Source organism: Taudactylus pleione, unplaced genomic scaffold (assembly GCF_031769625.1).
Source record: "Taudactylus pleione unplaced genomic scaffold, aTauple2 ptg001400l, whole genome shotgun sequence".
Classification (NCBI taxonomy): domain Eukaryota; kingdom Metazoa; phylum Chordata; class Amphibia; order Anura; family Myobatrachidae; genus Taudactylus; species Taudactylus pleione.
The window spans coordinates 157,675-176,311 of NW_028285800.1; the positions used below are offsets into that span (position 1 = coordinate 157,675).

Here is an 18,637-nt window from a genome sequence, read left to right on the forward strand (position 1 = left end):
CGATGCGACAAACGATCCGACGGCCGACATATCGGGTGGTCCCCACACACGGGGTGATGCGGTGTCCGACATGCCGCGCCCCCGCATAGACCCGCATGTGATCGTTCGGCGCTTCTCCAGATCTCTTATGCATGCAGAAAGATCTGGAGGAGCAATGGACGAACCCACGGGGAGCGCGCAATGGATGATATTGTGACTACATACGTAACGATATATCGGCTATATGGTTCCAATCCGTCGGATTGGCAGCTATATCGTTCAGTGTATGGGGCCCTTAACTGTAGTTATTCTCCTCATCCAACTTGACCAACCATTCCTCCTTCCTGTACAGTCAGAACTGCCGGGCAGGTTAGGGAACCAGGTTGATAGGTGACTCCCCCTTACACTTGTGCAAAGTCATTTGCCAAACCTCAAGAGATAAAGTGCATTAGGCTGTCCTAATCCATATGTGCAATTAACAAACCTGATCAGATTATGACATTTGTCCAGAATTAGCATAAGTACATGCAACCACACTCAGATTTCTGCAGTTACTGGGGTTTGGGGTTGGAAACTGAAATTAAGAAATGTTAAATATTTGAGAAAGAAAAATAAAACAAAAAAAATTAAACAAGGGGCAACGAAACATGATTTCTAGTTGGTGCGACATCTCAAAGTTTAAACATTGCTCCGTTTAAACATTTGATTTAAATGTTAAACAACATTCACTGCATGCCTGAGACTGTGTAAATTTACCACAGTATCCAAAGTCAAACAAACTGACTACAGTCTAGCTGGAAGAAACAAAATATATGTAGATTGCAGACTTGTGGTATCAGGGGCAAAACATTTTGCTGCAACCAGGACAATAATGAAATTAACAAAAACAGTCTGCAGCTACTTCACAAGTGCACTTATACTGATATGTGATATGGTGCGTACACACAGTACGATGAATATGCATGATATGAACGATAACAATATCAATCATATCGTTATCGTTCATATCATGCATTTTTTGGTGCCTTCCAATGCACCAACAACCTGCGATGCGCGAGCACGTATAGACGATAATGATATCGTCCATCGGCCATGCATGCAGGTTAACCTAGTCGATATCGACCAGGTTACATAGGGAGCCGCGATCGCTGGCCCGTCGTTGGTGGGTTGGTGCTGTGCTGGAAGATTGATATCAATCATCCAGCGCTCTGGGAAGGTGCAGGGAGATCGTTCAGCGATATCGTTATCGCTGGCGATTGTCCCGTGTGTATGCACAAATAGAGCTTTAGAGATCTTAGAAAAATGCATGTAATGGGCCCATTTCTAAATTGGAAAGAGAGAAAATAAAAAAGCAACTTTGTATCTGACACAAACCATGGTGCACTGCAAGGGGTGCACATACACTTGTTCTTTTCACATGTGGGCCACAAATGCTGGACAGCTTTATTCTATACTGCAATGTAGATTTTAGTTTAGACACGCCCCTTTCACATCTAATGCCAGGTACGCACTGGCCGACATATCGGCCGTCCACAGCAGCTGGAGCATAGCATGTTGAATACCTCTGGTGTAGGCGATAAAAATAAAAATTACTCAAAATTGATCCGACATAGCAAATCCTGTGCTTCCAACACAACAACTTCAGGTGCGGAGTGTTCACTTGCTCCATAATATAACCCACCCTTTGACAGATGTCATTGTAACAAGATAAATGTTATTCACTTCACCTGTCAGTTATTTTAATGTTATGTCTGATAATATATATATTAGATCGATATATGCACTCATACACAAACAGTGCATTTTATTAATATAAATCAAAAGATGTGCAAGGAAACAAATGTTGGTATTTTGCATTTTTATTTTGCTTATTTACATTAAAATATATCAGTACTGTTGAAATAAATGCTCTGAATAATATGAAAGCAATATGACCGTGTGTACAAATTGCAGTGCGCACATGAGTACACTTCCAGGGCAGTAGATTACATTTTACATTAGCCAATAAAGATTTAACAGATTACTTCCCATCTGTTTTTTAATGTACGAGGACTGTGCTACAACTGTCAAATAGATAAAGTTTTGGATGATCATAAAAAAAATAAAACACATTATGCGGATTAAAATCTGTATGTATTTTCACAACAGCTGTATAACCAACCAGTTGCTGTCTATCATCCCAAATCTGCAGCAGACCTTGCGTAAATAGCTCAAGGGCCACAACCAGGTAAGACCTACCGCTACATATAGCACAGTGGAAATACACGGAGATAAACATTTATTCGCAAATTTTTTAGAATCATGGCGCCCTAGAGTAACGGCATTGCTTTCACAGCACCCCTCAGCCAAACGACTTTGTTATTGAGGAATTCTGAAAAAAGTTAGTAAAGTAGTAAAAGTGAAGTAAATTGTGCTTATCTGTCATCCTTAGGCTCAGTTATGTGGTTGTGGACAGGTTTGAGCTTCTGTTTGTCCACATATTTACATTGCATTGACCATAAATAATTAGATTTGGTGATGTACCACCAACCTGAGGCACCCTACAAGTGTCCTGAGGCACCCTACGACACACAGTTTGGGAACCACAGCCGTAACCAGTTAGGTAAAAGCATAGAACACAGGAAGCTGTTAAGATAGCTCCTTATTAACTAAAGTGCAATTGCCCCATCTCAGTTGAATGCAGTGGCTTCAAATACATTACAGGAAAAATCTCCCTCAAGTATATGTACAATAGAGGCTAGGGAACTAGGAATGTTCAGCAATGCATGTGTGTAGATGTTGTCTGAGGTATAACCTTCATAGGTTTGACATGTATTCATTCACTACTCAGGCTGGCTTAATGTGGCCTATGATCCTGTGATCCCCTCGCGGGACACTGACTGCATTCCAACAAGCTGAATGCTGCCTCATTTTATATCCCCTTTGTTACACTTTTCTAGTGATCATCCTCATGGTAACTCTAAAGCTGGGTACACACTGACAGATATATTGGCCAATCAATTGATCAGCCAATATATCTGCTGCCCGTCGGCCAGTGTGTACGGGCGGTCTGCAGACGTGGGATCCCGGCACCCGGGGGCACAAACAGATGATGGCTGTTCAGTGTGTATGAATTACCATCATCTGCAGATATATCTGTCAGGTGTGTACCCACCATTAGGTAAGACAGGGTTCGACAAAACCCGGGGGCCAGGTCGCCATGGCGACCAGATTTGGTTGCCTGGCGGCCAGATTTTCATCAACCCCTGGGTCCTGCAGTCAGTGGCGGGCTGGGCCGGGGGGCAGGGTGCCATGTGCCCCCGGGCCGCAGCGCCATGCGGGCCGCTGGCCGCGGGCAGTCTGTGTCTCTGTGACACAGACTGCACAGGGCGTGTAGCGCTGACCGGACAGAGTTCGGTCAGCGCTACACAGTGACTGACAAACACACAGCTGCCGGCAGCTGTGTGTTTGTTTTGAGTGGCAGCCAATGAGAGTCTGTTAGACTCTCACTGACTGCCACTGCGCCCACTGCAGGAGCCGCTCCATCTTCCGGATCCTGCAGTGGGTAATGGGAGAGAGGATGGCGGCGGGAGCGTGGATTCAGGCAAGTGTTTTTTTTTTTTTTACGTGTGAGACTACAAGGGGGAGAGCACTACTGGGGGCACTACAAGGGGGATAGCACTACAAGGAGGAGAGCGCTACTGGGGGCAGTACAAGGGGGATAGCACTACAAGGAGGAGAGCGCTACTGGGGGCAGTACAAGGGGGATAGCACTACAAGGAGGAGAGCGCTACTGGGGGCACTACAAGGAGGAGGAGAGCGCTACTGGGGGCACTACAAGGGGAAGAGCACTACAAGGGGGATTACTACTGGGGGCACAACAAGGGGGGGACCACTACAAGGGGAGGATTACTACTGGGGGCACTACAAGGGGGGGGGGGGGGGGGACTGCTACTGGGGGCACTACAAGGGGGAGAGCACTACTGGGGGCACTACAAGGGGTGGGGACTACTGGGGGCAATGCATAGGGGGACCACTTCTGGGGGCACTGATTAAAGGGGTACTAAATGGGGGGACCACTACTGGGGGCACTGCAGAGGGGGGACACCTACTGGGGGGGCACTGCAGAGGGAGGGACACCTACTGGGGGCACTGCAGAGGGGGGACCAAAGCATATTCTTGCATCTTAGTCCACCACGCTCTAGTTCGCCCACTGCCAGCGGTGGCTTTGCTTGCCCGGGGTTTTTTGGCTGTGGAGGGGTGGTCTTTCTGGGGGTTGGTTGCCTGGAGAGGCGGGTTAGCTGATCAATAATGTGGCTGTGGGAGGGTGATTTACCTGGGGTACCCCATTAGTGGTGTGGCCATGGGAGTTGGTTGCCTGGGGCGTAGGTGCTCAGTAATGCTGCCCTGGGGGAAGGGGAGGGGGATCTGGCTCCTACACTTTCATCCTGGCTCCTAGGTTTTAGAAAAATTTGTCAAGCCCTGAGGTAAGAGAGTCACCAATGTTAAGCAGATAGCAGCCATCTCACATTATCTATAGTGTCACTTTTGCAATATCATTCACTCAACTTTTTCTGACACTAATAATAAATCCATAACAGAATCTAACTACTTTCTCTGGTATCTTATACTGCTTTTATACCGAAATTCCGGGTCTGATCCGGAGGTTGGAACAGGGTTCCAATCCGGATCAGACCCGGAATTTCCCCGGCGTCGACTCAGGATTATCCATGAGTTGGCTCCATTCACACCGTAGCGGGGTCTGCAGAGACCCGGCTTTTCCAGCGCTGAAGTGGACACTTGGAGAGGACGTCCTCTCCAAGCGCCACTGAAGCTGGCCAATCGGCAGGCATGCGGCACGATCCAGAAAACCCTGCAACTTACCAGGCTTGGATTGCCGGGTCACTGGACCCGGCAATCCAATTCTTTCCCCTTTACACCAAGGAGCTACCCGGGTTAACCCTGCAATAACCCGGGTTTTAGCTCTGGTAAAAGGGGTATTGTCCATTAAGTCACTATGGAGGAATTACACTGCACGCAGTATATTGCAAATCTACAGCTACTGGGAGTCCCCATATTACAGAGAAAATAAATGATCAACTGGGAAACTGTACAAAACAGTACCACTCAGTCATCAGATACGCCGTTATCAATCAATAGGTCTCTCAAAGGGGGTAATTCAATTCAAAGCGATGTAGTGGGCAATTCCATTGTAAGCAATGGATGTGTATGGCCGGTGTTTGGACTGTTTTCCTGCCGACTTGATGCCAATTACATTGAAGGTTTTCCGTCAAAGCACATAGAAATGTGCAGGGAATGTTCCTGCAATGTTAATATACAGTAAGCCTCGTCAATGTGCATATTCAACTAAGTCACCCCATACAGTTCAAAAGTCTAAAGCTAGCTACATACTGGCAGATTTTTTTGATCGGGACGAGGAACGGAACGATTTTTCGGAAAATTTAAAGCTCCAATAGCTGTGCTACACAATATGCAATTTTTCCATAGAAGCTACCGATATTCCACCACACCTCACTGATTTTGCATATAACCACCCATAAGGAGGATGACAGTGACAGGAAAACATGGGCAGATTATTGAAAACGCGCACACACTGCTCCATATCGGGAATCTGAGGCTGAGATTTTCTTTCTTGGCGGACAGATCAGATAATCGTATAGTGTGTAGGTGGCTTAAGGCACGGTACACATTAGAGCGACGGGCATTCGTTCCGACATCGGGACGAATGCCCGTGAACAGTGATTGCGCGTCCACACTGGATGACTTTAATGAACGCTGGAATGATTACCGTTACGTCATTCATTAACAATGCACTGGCCGCTAGCGACATTGCTAGGTTTGATGTGCAGCACATCAAACCAGGCGGTCGTCAGGAGTGCACAATCATACATACATACTGAGTGATGTAGGCGATATGTCGTTATGAAAAGGCTTAAGTAAAAAAAAAAAATTAGGGGAATTCAATTAAGTGGGAGGGACTTGATTTGCAGCAGTGTGTAGATAGATAGATATCCCCCCCATGTCTGTCCCTCCCCTTTAGAATGTAAGCTCTCACGAGCAGGGCCCCCTTCCCTCATGTGTTCTACCCTTACACATACTATCATCTAATCCTAACTACCCACAGGGGCACCTAACACTGCTGCCTGTTGAGTGTTATGATTGCTAACACAGCAATGTTTATAAGTCATTATTTTCATTTGTTTATCTAGCTTGTAAGGTGCTGATAGATAGAGAGATAGAGAGATAGATATACGAGAGAGAGAGATAAAACGCTCTAACACCAAGTTTTAACAAATTTTCATACACTTCCCTTAAAACTTGGGTGACTATTATTAATGTTTGGCTGTTATTCAAGCAGACAAATAGGATAATATTATGGTAAGAAAAGAGCATCTTTTAGTGTAATATATAATTGTGAATAAATCAAAACAGCATCCAATAAATTGGCTAGCATAAAAAAAAAAAAAAAAAAAAATTAACAATTACAGCTCATCTGTTTCATCTCTCATTCATTTCAAAGTATATAGGTATAGTATATCAGGCAAGTGAAACAGAGCACAAAACAAGAACAACAGGTACACGATTACCTTCTGTACTTTAGACCCAGCAGACACAGAACATAGGAGCCACTCCTCTAGGTGTGCCACACCTGGGAGTGTCAAAAAGTAAAAGATCATTAGATAATCCAAAACACAAAACTATACATATAGTTCTATCTAAACCAGGGGTAAATTCAATATTTCACAGATAATGCCAGCCACCCTCATAGCGTTTTATACTAATACAGAATACAAAATCAGTACAATGTCTCACTGGAATGGCAGCAAGAGGTCCACATGCGTGCAACAAAAGGTCTGAGTTCCTTTTGACCTCCATTGTGCAAAATGTTCATATAAGTACTGTGTTACAAAGCTAGTTGCAAATAATGACACATAAAGGGACAGTCATTTAATAAAAAAAACTTACTGAAAGGTTCATCCAAACTGATTACAGTAGGGTAAGGAGGATTCACAAAAATACTGCAGAACATGGTTTACAGACCCTTACAAAAAGCCCATAACAATCTTACTGCTTTATCTGTTTTACCATTCTGATACACTTCACTCATGACACAAAAGTACATGGAATGCAATTGCGTCTTGGGAATTAATGTTTGACAGATTATTACCTACAACATAACATGTAGCTGCTATATTGCTTATAATCTAGTGCCCTTCTAACTTCTTCAGCAAACAATGGGGGGGGATTCTATTCAGTGCACTGTAAATATCTCCAGGAAGTTGGTCCCGGAACTATTCAATTCAGCGCGCTGCTAAGCCAGCTAAAGGATTTCTGCTCGCATCCTCCTGAGAGTGCGAGGAGAAATCCAACTAAAAAGTGCCAGCCGCAAGGCTTTTTGCCATCTTAGCGCGACACTAACAGACACGCGGCCGGCACCTTAGTCGGAAAATGCCGGTTCTTGGAACTAAACACCCATGTTAAGTCACGAGAACCGGCATTCTCCGACTTAAGTTGTTATAGTCGGACTAAACAGCGCGGAGATATTCACAGCGCACTGAACTGAATCGGCCCCAATATACAGTATAACAAGTCAGTAAAAGTCATGTCTGAAAGTGAAAATGTGAACCAGCCAAGTCATTCTATATACATTGAAACTACCGAACACTCTAAAGGCTCAATCCTATTAGCTGTGAAGGGGGCGAGTCGCTGTAGAAACGCTGGTAACGGCACTGCAACTCGCCCTTGGATTTTTAGTTAAATGAGGAAACCATGTGATAAAAAAAAATGAAGTTAGGACCCAGAAAAATTAAGAAGTAAAAAATTACAAACTTGTACATTTGACATACTGTATGTGCAGCTCCTGATCATTATCAGTGGGGAACAAGTCATTCAGTAAGGATGGAGTGGTAATGACACATTCAGTTCATACAGAGGCCTTAACGTAAAACGGTATTCAATGTTATGTTAGACTGGAGTAAAAAAAAAAAAAAAAAAAAATGTATAAATCAAATAAAACAAGAGATATGGTAAGAACTTACCTTTGTTATCTCTGTTTCTACGAAGTCCATAGGGTCCACAGGGTTGACCTTGGGGGTTATAGCTGGAACAGGATCCATGGGCACCACACAGTTAAGCTTTTAGCTCCCAGGATGCACTTGGGTCCTCCTCTATACCCCGCCCCCGAGCCACAGGCACCTCAGTTGGTAAGCAGCCTAGGCCGGAGGAGAATATGGAACAGAGAGAAGGAAGACTGGAACACACAAGAAACCATACTCACAGCAATAGGAGACGGAAAACCGGTGACCAGCCACACAGCCCATTTGAAGCCAGGTGCGTCAGGGCGGGCGCCCTGTGGACCCTATGGACTTCGTAGAAACAGAGATAACAAAGGTAAGTTCTTACCATATCTCTTGTTTTCTACTTCAGGGTCCATAGGGGGTCCACAGGGTTGACCTTGGGGATGTCCCAAAGCAGTACAACTAAGGGCGGGGACGCTCCTGTGCTGAAAGGAGTACCCGGCGCCCAAAGGATGCATCCTGAGAGGCAAAGGTGTCAAACGCATAGAACCTCAAAAACGTTTGAATTGAAGACCAAGTGGCCGCCTTACACAGCTGAACAGCAGAAGCGCCACGTCTAGCAGCCCTAGAGGGACCCACAGAACGAGTGGAATGAGCCTTAACAGAGGCTGGCACAGGTAAGCCCTCTTGTGCATAAGCCTCACAAATAACGGAACGAAGCCAACGGGCTAACGTTTGTTTGTTGGCAGGCCAACCCCTCTTGTGAAAACCAAAGAGGATAAACAAGGAATCAGACTTCCTAACCGAAGCCGTCCGGTCTACATAAATTCTAAGCGCCCGGACCACATCTAAGGAAGTCTCACCAGCTGAAAGATCAGGGGACTGAAAAGCTGGCACAACAAGTTCCTGATTAATATGGAACTTCGAGACCACTTTGGGCAAAAACTCAGGACGAGTGCGGAGCACCGCTCTGTCCTGGTGAAAAATCAGGAAAGGAGGGCGACAGGAAAGCGCCCCCAATTCAGACACCCTCCTGGCCGAAGCAATTGCCAGGAGAAAAACCGTCTTAAATGTCAGCCACTTGAGCTCCACCGCCTCAAGAGGCTCAAACGGAGGACCCTGCAGGACCCGTAGCACCACCGCCAAGTCCCAAGGAGCCACAGGAGGCACAAAGGGAGGCTGGATCCTGAGAACACCTTGGAAAAAGGTGTGAACGTCTGGTAGTATTGCAATCCGCCGTTGAAACCACACGGACAAGGCGGACACATGAACCTTCAGAGATGCAAGGCGTAAGCCGAGATCCAATCCTGACTGAAGAAATTCCAAGATCCTAGAAACTCGGAACACCTGAGGATCATAAAGTCTGGACTCACACCACTGAAAGTAAGTGTGCCACACTCTGTGATAAATCCGTGCTGAAGCAGGCTTGCGTGCCCTGAGCATGGTACCAATAACCGAACTGGAGAAGCCCCGAGACCTCAAGACGGCTGTCTCAAGAGCCACGCCGTCAAAGACAGCCGACCCAGATCCGTGTAAAGGCAGGGCCCCTGAGACAACAGGTCCCGACGTTGAGGAAGAAGGTACGGAGCGTCGATGGAGAGGCTCCTCAGATCGGAGTACCAAGGACGTCTGGGCCACGCCGGAGCTACCAGCACGAGCATGCCGCCGTCCTGCTTGAATTTCCGCAGAACCCGAGGAAGCAGGGATATCGGAGGAAACAGATACGCCAGGTGAAACGTCCATGTCACCGACAGCGCGTCCACCAGACTTGCACCTGCGTCTCTTGTCCTTGACCCGTAAACGGACAACTTGTGATTGTGACGGGAGGCCATCAAGTCCAGCTCCGGCAGTCCCCACCTGTCCACGAGTAGCTGAAACACCTCTGGGTGAAGCGACCATTCCCCGGGATGCACGTCGTGACGGCTGAGGAAGTCCGCCTCCCAATTGAGGACTCCGGGGATGAAGACCGCCGAGATCGCTGGAATGTGACCCTCCGCCCAAGACAGGATACGAGACACCTCCGACATCGCTGCCTGACTGCGAGTTCCGCCTTGGTGATTGATATACGCCACCGTGGTGGCGTTGTCGGACTGCACCTGTACCGCCCTTCCGTGAAGAGCGGGGCCGGACGACTGCAGGGCCTTGTATACTGCCCGCAGTTCCAGGATGTTGATGGGGAGAAGTGCTTCTTCCGCTGACCAACGACCCTGAAGCGACAAAGAGCCGGTCACTGCCCCCCAACCCCGGAGACTGGCATCCGTCGTGAGCAGGACCCAGTCCGGGATCCAAAATGGGCGCCCCTCGACCAGATGAGCTGTCTGAAGCCACCAAGCCAAAGATAGCCGAACGTCCGGAGACAACACCAGCACCGGAGAGCGGATCCGGTGAGGTAACCCGTTCCATTCTGATAGAATCAGCCCCTGCAGGGGCCGGGAATGGAACTGGGCAAATTCCACCATGTCGAATGTCGACACCATGGACCCCAGAACTCTCATAGCCGAATGGACCGACAGGCGGCAACGGCTCAGGCAACTGCGTATCCGCAGCTGTAGTGAGGCGACCTTCTCCGGAGTCAGGAAGATCCTTTGCTGACGCGAATCCAGCAGAGCTCCCAAATGAACCATCCGCTGTGATGGAATCAGAGAGGACTTTTTCCAATTTATCAACCACCCGTGCGCTTGCAGGCAAGCGATCGTCAGGTGGAGATGTTGAAGCAGTACCTCCGGGGAGCTCGCCAGCAACAGGAGGTCGTCCAGGTACGGCAGCAGCCGTACATTCTGGTTCCGAAGATGTGCGGCCATGACCGCCATAATCTTCGTGAACACCCTCGGTGCCGTGGAGAGACCAAAGGGTAGCGCCCGGAACTGATAGTGGTGTTGAAGGATAGCGAACCTCAGATACCGCTGGTGTGAAGATGCTATCGGAACATGGAGGTAGGCGTCCTGGATGTCCAGGGACACCATGTAATCCCCCGGTTCCATCGCCAGAATGATGGAACGTAACGTTTCCATCCTGAACTTGGGAACTCTGAGGAATTTGTTCAGAGACTTCAAGTTGAGGATAGGGCGATGAGAACCATTGGGTTTCTGCACCAGAAACAGAGACGAATAATACCCCGTCCCTCGTTGTGATAGAGGAACGGGAACAATGACCCCTGCTTTCAGCAAGGACTCTATAGCCTCCTGAACCTGTAACGCCTTGGTCTTGTTCTGAGAAGGACTTGTGCAGAAAAACTGGTGGGGTGGTCTGTGCCGAAAAGACAGGGCGTACCCCTGGGAGACCACTTCTCGAACCCAGGCATCCGTGGTGGTATTGTGCCAGCACTGGGCAAATAGAAGAAGTCGGCCTCCCACTCTGAGGTCCCCCAGAGGGAGGCCCGTCCCATCAGGCCGCAGGTTTATCTTCCTGCTTGGAAGAAGGGCGCCGAGCACTCCAGGCTTGCTTCTTGGGTTTAGAGGCCGTCTTACTCGCAGACTGTCTCGGGAAGGACTGACCTTTCGCCTTACCCTGAACCCGAAAGGAACGAAAAGCCGAACTCCGAACCTTAGCAGGCAGTGCCGCCGAAGGGAGGAAGGCCGACTTGGATTTAGCCAGGGTGTCCACTATTTTGTCCAAGTCCGGACCAAATAGTAATTCCCCATTGAAAGGTAAGGCCTCCAGACCTTTCTTTGAATCAGAGTCCGCTCTCCAGGACCGCAACCATAAGGATCGGCGGGCAGACACCGCTGCAGCCGATACCCGCGAGGTCAGCAGACTAGCATCTAAAGAAGCTTCTCCAATGTAAGAAGCGGCGTCCCTCATTTGTCCCAACAATGCCCGCTGGACAGCCGGAGCGTCGTCCGGGAAGGTATCTTCCAATGCATTGGCCCACCCCTCAATGGCCTTGGCCACCCAGGAAATGGCCATGGACGGTCGGGCCACCGCCCCGGAGAGGGAGTAAATAGACTTTAAGCAAGTCTCAACTTTCCTGTCCGTGGGATCCTTCAGCGAGGATATCGACGGTAATGGTAAGGTGGCGCCCCGAGTTAAACGGGTGACATGGGAATCCACCGCCGGTGGAGTTTCCCATTTTTTACAATGTGCCTCAGGGAAGGGGTAATTAGAAGCCAACCGCTTCTGAGGAAGGAATCTCTTACTGGGCGCCTGCCAAGCTACCGCCATATGATCCGTCAACTGATCCGACAGGGGAAACACCGCAGAAGCCACCTTAGTTTTTTTGAAACTAGGAAACTTCGACCTAGGAACCGGTGCCTCATCCTCTATAAGAAGAATAGCTCGCACCGCCCTAACTAGTGCTCGCACATTAATGGACGACTTGGTATCCATTTCCTGGACCGAGGCGTCCGAGTCAGTGTCATCAGGGACCTCCCCATCATCTGAGGAACCCTCTGAGTCCGATACCTGAGCAGCCCGTGTCATGAGTGGGCGTTTAGAAATCCTAGAAGGCATGTCAGTCTGCAACATTGACTGTAAAGCCGAGGAAGCGGCCGCCAAATTTTGCACGGAGTTGGAGAGCACATCCACCCATGGTGGAGGCGTCGCCATAGGGGCCTGAAAAGGTACCACAGGCTGCTGCGGCACAGGGGAAGCCTGTATATACATAGGCAACCCCGCATAGGGACCTACTGATTGAGACCCAGGAGGACTCCGCAATAACTGCGGGACACCCGGGGAATGGGGGATGGTCGGCTGGGGCACCGCCCTAGTAGGGAGAGCAGTCGGGACCGACAGACGGTCCGCAATAGACACCAGCACTTGAGAAAACATCGCCCACGGTGGTTCCTGCGCCAGAGAAGGTCTGGATGGGCCAGGAGCCACCTGGCATCGACTACACAGGCCATCCTGTGACAAATCCTCCCTATCTACTCCTGCAGAACAGCGTCCGCAGGAGGCCAACACCGGAGCCACTGAGCGCTCAACCTCCTCGTCTGACATGACAGAATATATTATATATCTGGCACCAGGGTAGAAGTGAAACGCACTCACCGGTGTGCTGAACAACAGCCCACAATATGGCACTGAGTAGCACACTACTGTATGTGACGGACCTCACAAATACGTGATCTATATAAGTGAGGTCAGTAGAAACGCCCCTCCCCCACACACCTGCAGAGCTTGTAGGAGAAGTAAAGGGATAGGTATAAGCTGACAGTAAGCGGAAAATAAGCACAGACAGGCAGCACTAGCAAAAAGTCACATACCATGCAGGAAGATATACTCACTGCACCTTTACACTACAATCAACCTGCCCAGATTCAGTGTCTGGGAGGGCTATAGTGCTGTGTACGCTGTCCTTAATCAGGGGAGAGGTACACAGGGGGACCGGTCCGCGTGCTCCCTGAGATCTGCGCTGCCACTGTGGGAAAATGGCCGCTGGAGACCTCAGAGGAGGAGTGGCCGAGGAATCTGCAGCTCAGCGACGCCAGACTGCGTGCTGAAAGGCGCGCTGAGCTGAGGGGAGGAGCCGCTGAACAGGGAAGGCTTCCTCCCCTGGCTGGCCATAACCCCAGGGATGCTGGCTTCCCGCTTGCCGGTTATCCCTGGTGGTCTAGTGGTCCCACGGGTTATGGGGGGGGGGCCCGCCGCCACTGCCAGCAGCCTCCGGTCTGTCCCCAGGACCGGAGGCTAAAGGACTGCATTTAAGGCATTCCGCGCGCCGCCGCTAGCCAGCGACGCGCGGCTTACCTGCATCCCCGGCGACTCCGGCAGCAGTCCTGGGAGGTAGACAGAGTCCGGCTAGTACGGACTCTGTCCTCCCGCCGCGATCCCCAGATCAGTACTGGCGTCGCGGCGCCAGTCGGGGATCAGAGCGGCAGCGTGGGCGTCTGTACAGACAGCCCTTCGCTGCCGTCTGTAGTAAAAATAGATTAAAACTAAATAAAAATTTAACTTAAAATAAAAAGCTTCTGGGGGCTGCTCCTGCAGCCCCCCTGTGCGGTGACCGACTCCGGCCGGGCACCAGCTTACACTGAGGTGCCTGTGGCTCGGGGGCGGGGTATAGAGGAGGACCCAAGTGCATCCTGGGAGCTAAAAGCTTAACTGTGTGGTGCCCATGGATCCTGTTCCAGCTATAACCCCCAAGGTCAACCCTGTGGACCCCCTATGGACCCTGAAGTAGAAAGTACAAATATTACATCCCATGTACTAAAAGCGTGTCTGTAGATGAACCAAGTCTTAGGGCAGGACAGTGGCTTTTCCTAGATGTGCTAAGCTCAGGGGATAAAACATTCTAGTTTCTTTGCAGTTGTGGCATTCCATACTGCATATGAAAACTTGCTTTACACAGAATTTAGGTCTATGAATAAAGCTGGGATGCGTGTGGTGTGGTTGGGTGTCGTACTGGAAAGGAATGGGATTGAAACACCAGCAGCCAAATTCCGACACCCTTCGTGGTGCCTAACCCAAAGTCCCTCCAGGACATTCCTTAACCTAACCCCCCCCCCCCCCCCCCAGCTCATACTTACCCGCCTCCAGTCTCTCACGATCGGGATTCCGGCTGTCGGGACTCCGACGCCGGTATCCTGATTTGTACAGAGATAGCGGCATCTGCATTTTGCCCGGCGGTGGTATGCCGGTGCTGGTATATCGACCGCCGGGTTATTAACTGCATCCAACTGGGAACAGTGAAGGCCAGATTCTGCAGACAAACATGCAAAATACTGTAACCAAGGTCCTTGTTCTGAGCAGGGAGTAAAGTAAAGTGAAAGAAAAAAAATAGTTACTTTGCAAAACCATGTTACGCTGCAGGTGAGACGGATTTAAAATGTACCGAGAGATTTTTTTTTTTGGGGGGGGGGGGGGAGGGGGATTAAATTAGGCGCGGGATTTGCCTGTGCGGGATCAGGAGCTATTCAATTATTGAGCATTTTCCCAGCAAGGTAAACCCAGGGTTAATGCGCCCTAACCCATAGATTCCACACAAAGTGCTGATATCTATGCGTTTCCCCGCACGTTAAATGCAGGACACTGCATTTTAACGCATTTTTTCCTCGCAGCCCCTGAGGGTATGAGAGAGAATCCACCCTCTTGGGCCTAACACACAGGGTTTCTGCAGCTAAGTGAAATGGAAAGCACAATCAATTAGCTGTGGGGTAAACAGCTATGCAAAAGCAGCCAGTATTTACCCTGCATGCAAAAGACCTAAATGTATTTGCACCCCCCGCATTGCAACATCATTTGTCCATGTGCAAACTTATTTGCTTTTCATTGCTTTGCTCCCAACTCAGAATCAAGCCCCAAATGCTTAATGTGGGCCATACACGGGGCGATTTGCAAACGTATGACACCTCGATACGTTTTCAAATTCAGCCCGATGCATCGCATGCTGCTGTGAATGGTAAACGATGCATCTTACAAGATGCTTCGTTTACCTATTTAACAGCATGATGGATCGCAGTATGGTTTTTCCATAAGATCTACCATGCCGATGTACGACAGCAGGGGACGCGCATCACCGTCGTGCAGCATGCCAATCCACACACGATATGCACGATTGATCGTTGCGATCGATCGAAATCGTGCACATCGTATAAAAAATCTTACCGTGTATGGCCGGCGTAACAAAATAGTTTGTTACAGTTTTGAAAATGTCACTAATCTGTGTGTGTCTGTGTCAGCACAGATGTGCAGCAATGTGTTTTATTTCTGTTTATATCGCTGTTCTATTTGTTTGTGTGTCAGTGTGCTACTTATTTCTGCAGGGGTTTTTTTCTGTAAATTAAACTTTTATATTATAAATAACGTACCCTTTACCGTAAATAATTAGGGACACTAGAAGTCCCCTCAGAGTTTTTTGCTTTTATATGGTTATAGAATTTTGTCCGTGATATCTAACATCCTTATAGTATTTATGACAGAAGTCATACTGTAGGACAGAGGTTCCCAAATTCCACCATTACAGTCCATGTTTTAAGGATATCCATTCTTGTGTCCAGACAGTTAAAATAAATTGACTAAGGTACTAATTAAGTCACCTGTGCTCAAGCAAGCATATCCTGAAATCGTGGACTGCAATGGGGGAGTTTGGGATCCTCTACTGTAGAGTAAACTCTCCTGGCTGCCGTGTTGATGATAAAAAACTTTGAGCTTTCATATATTGCAATTCTACATAAATAGTGTTTAGCATCTTCACCGATCTGATCAACTATAGTCGTGAGTGGGCATGAAATAAAGGATGTTTGATCAGTTAGCATAATTTAATTAACCTAAGTAAAAATATACTAGCGTTCCCGCTAGGCTGTATGAGCGGGGCGCCGCGCCCTGCCCTATTTCTGAAGGGCAGAAAGCACCCTGCCCTCCAGCGCTGCGCTCTGCTGAAACAGCCTGCGGGTTCTGTCCAACACCCGCGGGCTGCAGTGTCCTGCGGTTGGGAACGTTGGTAGAGCAGCGGTCACTGCCAGTGCATGGATGCCGGACGCATGCATTCACAGTGACGCTTGGGGTCTGCCCGGCATGTCCGTAAGTGCTGGGCACGCCCCCAAGAGTGACGAAAAGGGGCCATGTCATTGGCCACGCCCTTTTTCAGAAGCGCGCAGAAGTGCCCTTGCTCTAGATCCAGCGCCCTGCCTGCCACCGGACCTAGATATATACATCATACAGTCTTGTTTTATTACTTTTTTTGTTCCCTATTGTAAAGTGCAACGAAATATGCAGGAACTATACAAGTAGCAGTTAATATATGTAAATGGATCTTTAAAAACTTATATGGGTGGACATTCTGGTTATGCAAACAATAAGCTATTTACAAATGAATATGGTAGAAAACATATAGTATATTTATAGAGAATTGGCACTCCATAATGTAATTTTCCAAATTCCATATTTATTTCCCCTGCCAACATATTACAATCATCTATAAACAGTGAGAGGGCCAACTTGATGTCCCTGGTTATAAAGAATTGCAAAATAAAGTTATGTATTGTGCTGAGGTAAATTGGACATCCCTGTCCAGGAGTTATGCTGGGTACACACTTGCCGATGTGTACCCGGACGATATGCTGAGATATTGTAGCGCAGGTACAAATTGAGCAATGTAATGAACAACGGAACGATTCTTCATGCCGTCCTTCATTACCTGCAACAGCGCCGCAAGCAATATCATGCGCATGGCCGTGCAGCACAGCCAACCAGATGATATCACAAGTGACTGCAGGAGGGCACAGATGGTACACACTATGCGATCTGCATGGTCTATCGATCCGATCCACATCGGAATGATAGATCGTTCAATGGATCGCATAGGCTTTACAGTAACAAATCCAGGGATTTAAAGTAGAAGGAAATAAAATGTATTTTATTTATTTTTACCAAGAGACTTATTAATCACATAAATCCTATTATAAAGTAAATCCGTTCAATTTCTGTTTTAGAGAATAAAATATACTAACAACTTAAGGAAAAACATGAAATGAACTAGAAAGACAGGAACAACTGAAAAGCTTACAGGAAGGAGGATTGTGATGCAATTATGACCACCCCCTGCCTTTCCAACCAGTCTCATAAACTTACAGTGCAAACGTCACGTAGGTCTGGGAACCTCCGGCACTCCAGCTGGCTGCGCACCCTGCGAGATGTGCCTAAGGCTGCCTAGACCTTCATTAGATCATGACAGCAATGGTTTATAGTCCCCAATGATCTAATGATTACAGATGCTGTCTACATAATACTGAACTTATATAACATAAGCATAGCCCAAATAAAAATGTCATAGTACTGTAACTCGAGCTTCATTTGAACTTAAGCTATTTGAGACAAACATATTCTCAGAAGATTTACTAAGAAAGTGGTTGGGTAAAATTGTAGGCAGTTGCTGAACCAAAACTCAATCTTATTAGCTTTCCATGATTAAACAGGTAACTAACACAATATGCTGCAGTGCAGGAAGACTGCTTTCCCTTCTGAGAACGTGCACCCTCAGGGTAAAGCCATGCTAGTCTACAGGTCTGTTAAAAAAAAAAAAAAAGATCATTTACATTGTGTCTACCTGCTGCAATCACGGATATTTTACATTATAAGAGAAGGGTCCATAAACCAATAAAACTGGAAACACATTAGGAAAAACATCCGCATCTCAATAACGCCACTTCAGTTTAAAACAAGACTCAAATGGGACAATAAAAAAAAAAAAAAAAAAGTGTTTCATGAATGTGTTGTTCTAGTTTACTATCAAAAGGACAGGGGCACTTTGCAGTGTAGTATTTTAGTATTTGTTTCAGATATGGCACTCCTAAAGCTGAGTACACACTCGAGCGATGTCGAGGCGATTTATCGTTTTGTAATGACAAATCACCTACATTACTCAGTGTGTACACTCAAAAAGCGCGTGCCCACAGTCGCTAGGTTTGACATGCTGCACATAAAACCTGACGATATTGCATGCAACCTAATGTGTGTTAATGACGTACCTTCTAGTGTGTACGCTCAATCCCCGCTCAAGGGAAATAGTCTGGAAAGTTGGAACGATTGCGCCAGTGTGTACCCAGCTTAACAGTGTGCCACTACATCATATCCTGCGTCAGGAATAGGCCCCACAAGCAGTTGCATGCCAGGAGAGCTCCAGGGACACAGTTTAAGGCTCATTACTTATCTAGTCAAAAGTGGTCTGAATCCCGACAGATGAAGTTAAGTATATTACCTTAACC

The 18,637-nt window shown here is 47.8% G+C and overlaps 1 protein-coding gene across 1 annotated transcript in view; it reads right to left on the minus strand.

Annotated features, from left to right (window-relative positions):
- Positions 1-18,637, minus strand: part of LOC148442740 (kinectin-like) — a gene marked incomplete at its 3' end in the record, with an annotated part of 175,896 nt that overhangs the window by 156,122 nt on the left and 1,137 nt on the right. Inside the window, exon 2 of the mRNA XM_088463544.1 lies at positions 6,567-6,628. The remainder of the gene's footprint in view (positions 1-6,566; positions 6,629-18,637) is intronic.